This window comes from Octopus bimaculoides, chromosome 2 (genome assembly GCF_001194135.2).
Source record: "Octopus bimaculoides isolate UCB-OBI-ISO-001 chromosome 2, ASM119413v2, whole genome shotgun sequence".
NCBI lineage: Eukaryota > Metazoa > Mollusca > Cephalopoda > Octopoda > Octopodidae > Octopus > Octopus bimaculoides.
In genome coordinates, this window is record NC_068982.1 from 190,984,577 (window position 1) to 190,988,696 (window position 4,120).

At 40.1% G+C, this 4,120-nt stretch overlaps 1 protein-coding gene across 5 annotated transcripts in view; it reads left to right on the top strand.

Moving 5' to 3' along the window:
• Window positions 1–4,120, top strand: part of LOC106871093 (cGMP-inhibited 3',5'-cyclic phosphodiesterase 3A) — a 282,517-nt gene that overhangs the window by 197,291 nt on the left and 81,106 nt on the right. For 2 of the 5 annotated variants that reach the window (XM_014917388.2, XM_014917389.2), the window contains exon 1: window positions 3,451–4,010. The exons of the other annotated variants lie outside the window; for them this stretch is intronic. The gene's annotated coding sequence lies outside the window, so the exon portion shown is untranslated. Of the gene's footprint in view, window positions 1–3,450; window positions 4,011–4,120 lie in introns of those variants that run through there. 5 annotated transcript variants of the gene reach the window in all.

Genomic DNA, 4,120 nt, shown 5'->3' on the forward strand with positions numbered 1-4,120 from the left:
CTTTGAGGTTTTAACTTTTAGTAACTCCAATTAAATCCAGAGACAAAGTTTATGTAACAAAAACCCATAAATATATAAATAAGGGTGTGGTTGTTTTTTTCCTTTTGTTGGATTTTGGTGTCGTCAGAATTAAAATTGAAATGAAACTGAACAAAGGAAAGAAAAGAGAATTGTAAACTAATGGATTTTATATGAAAGTTGGTGCTGCGTGTCTTTCTCATTCTTTTTACAGTCTTTCTCTCCACCCCCTATGTGTGTGTGTGTAGGATTCTATGGTTTACAAGTTTACTTTGCAAGCTTGTGGTTTGGGGTTTGGTCTCTCATTGCAAAGCACCTTGTGCAGGTGCTGACCCAATACAATAGTTTTGTTTGAAACCAGTCTGTAGCACAAGAAAGGTTGAGGGCAATGATGATTTTATACGCACACACACATATTCTCGCATTGTTCTAGCTTTACACAACAATATTCTTTAAAATAGGGAGAAAAACTAGAGGTGGTTGATAGCTTCCGCTATCTGGGTGACCAAGTTAGTAGTGGGGGTGGGTGCACTGAAAGTGGAAAGTGTAGCTGCTAGAATAAGAATAGCCTGGGCAAGGTTCAGAGAGCTCTTACCTCTGCTGGCGACAAAGGGACTCTTACTCAGAGTAAAAGGCAGACTGTATGACGCATGTGTACGAACAGCCATGCTACATGGCAGTGAAACATGGGCTGTGACTGCTGAGGACATGCGTAAGCTTGCAAGGAATGAAGCCAGTATGCTCCGATGGATGTATAATGTCAATGTGCATACCCGACAGAGTGTAAGCATCTTGAGAGAAAAGCTGAACATAAGAAGCATCAGTTGTGGTGTGCAAGAGAGACGATTGCGCTGGTATGGACATGTGGCGAGAATGGATGAGTATAGCTGCGTGAAAAAGTGTCAAACCCTAACAGTTGAAGGAACCCGTGGAAGAGGTAGGCCCAGGAAGACCTGGGCTGAGGTGGTGAGGCAAGATCTTCGAACATTGGGCCTCACCGAGGCGATGACTTCTGACCGAGACCTTTGGAAATATGCTGTGCGTGAGAAGACCTGGCAAGCGAAGTGAGACCTAAATCCAAGACCTCTGCCAGGGGTGTAGCCAGCCCACTTATGCGTACCTTTCCTTCATTGGACACGAAACTCAGCTTGCGAAGACTTATTGAGGCAAGCGAAAGCGAAATCGGGATGGCACCTGTGCCCAGCATTGCCTTTCTGGCACTTGTGCCCGTGACATGTGTAAGGATTTTTGAGCAAGATTGTTGCCACAAGAGACAGTCTCCAGAATATGCAGTAGATTCATTATATACGTTATTTACATTTGACAGATATTTGTCCTCATCTTGTTTGTTGTTAACACAACATCTCGGCTGATATACCCTCCAGCCTGCATCAGGTGTCTTGGGGAAATTTCGAACCTGGGTTCTCATTCCTAAGGTAGTTTTCGATTAGAAAAATGACTATTTTTAAATCTCACAACATGAAGTATTGAGCAATAGTACTTTGTAGTAAAGTTTGTTTGCCAACATAACATGGCAGTCCTGGTTTTCGATGTTATTATTATCATTATTATTATTATTATTATTATTATTATTATTTATGTCACTACCTGGAATCGAACTTGGGATCTTAGGGTTAGTAGCCCATGCTCTTAACCACTACACTCTTAACCACGGGCATATGGCGTAGTGGTTAAGAGCACGGGCTACTAACCCCAAGATTCTGAGTTCAATTCTAGGCAGTGACCTGAATAATAACATCAAAAAATACCTTAGGAATGAGAACCCAGGTTCGAAATTTCCCCAAGACACCTGATGAAGGCTGAAGGGTATATCAGCTGAAACGTTGTGTTAAGAACAAACAAGATGAGGACAAATATCTGTCAAATGTAAATTATGTCCATAATTGCTCATCTCTGAAATATGGAACTGTATTATGCAGTAGATTGTTCTGTGATGATTGTGTAATTCACTTTTCAGGTGCAGATTCAATCTAGAATCACTTTCAGTGGAGCAGAAAAGGTAACAGTCCTGCTATTTTACCTACCATTAACTGTAGTATCTCATCATGTAGCCACCAATAGTAGCACATGGTGTTTAATCCACAAGAGGGTGAATGTGGTTCCTCACATTCAAGCCAGTGTCACCTGAACCAGTAATACCATGGATCACACCGTTCACCTCATTAGCAAGATGAAAATTAGTTTTAAATAACATTTCAACAAAACCTACATCTCAGTCATTGTTTTGTTATTTATTTTAAGGTTTTAATGAGAAATTGGTTTGGGTGCTAATGACAGCTATTGAGGCAGAAACATGTGTCCATTGATTGTCCTCTCCATACAATGAGCTTGTCCTTAAAGGCATGTCAGCTTTGGAGAATTTTTGATTCTTGAAATTATTTCCCGTTCCCATATCAAGCTAGTCCTAATTGCCATTCGGTAATTATGAAGCATCCTTTAGAGACAGAGATAAATGTAGCAAATCCAGAATTTGCAAACCCAGGTGAACCTAACCGTAGGTGTTGGTCTCGGTGGTAGTAGCAAATATTTTAATGTTGTATGGTATTTGGTAGACATGTATTTGTCTGTGCGGATCATTGTAAATCTGTGTTCTAATAACCTAAAATATTTTGGGTGAGTCCGGTTCAGACGTCATTCTGGTTTGAAACACGTAATATTCTGTGTTTGTGTAACCCTGATGTGAACTTCCAAAGCATAATTACTATGTTATTCTATAACCCTTTGTATTCAGTATCTTGCTAGCAACCCTGATGTGTTCCCTACAGCTGTACATTGACCCCCCACCCAATAAACGTAATCTTATTCTGCCCAGACCAACCACACCAATTCCAACATAGAATCATGCCACCAAAAAACTCTGTGTGTGTGTGTGTGTGTGTGTGTGTGTGTGTGTGTGTGTGTGTGTGAAAACAAACTTGTGTTCAATGGTATTTTTATCCTTGTGAATTAGTCAAGTCATTTCTTTCAAGCTGCTCAGTAAAAAATGCCTTATCTGTGAAAGTTTAGAATTATCTCTGGGTCTGGCGGTGCCGATGGTACTGCTGCTGCTGCTGCTGTCCAAGAGAATTGGTAACAGTGGGTGGTGGTGTTTGTTTGTTTGTTTTTCTTTGGACAGAATGTTGTGGATTTTGTAACAGATTCTTAGTCTTGGTTGGACAACAGAAACTCTGCTAGTTTCCCCACCCCACACCTGCTACCCCCAAACCTGTCTGATAAGCCCTCTGCCCACTTCTAAACTCTAGCATTCTTTATTGCTCATACCATTCCTTTCAATTCTATAACTGCTCTGTTTGTTGGCTATTTTATTTCTTATTAATTTACTTGTTTTTTTTTTTAAAGGTTGTTTTTTTCTTTTCTAATCTATTTCATCAATGTTTACCATTCCTCACTTCAGTGAGATTCTTCACAGCCTCCAGCAGAAGAAATTTAGTTTCCATCCAACAGTGTTTTAAAATTTAAACTTTTTTCCTCAAAAACAAACAAACCTACTTACAGCCAAAACCAGGCCATTTTCTCTGTATTTTTAACCTTTTGGGTTTTTACACACAACACAAAGAAAACACAAAACCATAAAGGCAAATCAGTCAATATAAATTTGTAATTGTCATCAGCCAATGTAGTAATACAGGAAGAAGAAGTGGTAGTAGTAGTAGTAGTAGTGGCAGTGGCAGTGTTGGTGGTGGTGGTGGTGGTGCTGCTGCTGCTAGTGTTGTATGCGAAGGTTGGTAGGATGGTGAAAACACTCATGCTTGTCCATGTTGTACATTTAATTGGCGCAGGAGGCCTTGCGTCACGCAACTGGTGTTAGCAACACAAACAAAACAGGATCAGGAAGTTTGTCTCTCTCACTCCGCGTGTATCAGCTTTATTTTTCTTCATCAAACGAGGATATATATACCCACACACACACACACATATGTATGCAGCAACAAACACACAAACACACACAGCACCCAATGTGACCAAGTGTTGTAAGTTCAACTTGTTATTATTTTTGTTTCTTAGTGACTTGTAACATTTCCGTACCAAACTATATCTACGTACCGCTGCAAGTGGCATCGTTTTATACCTTCTGCTAGTT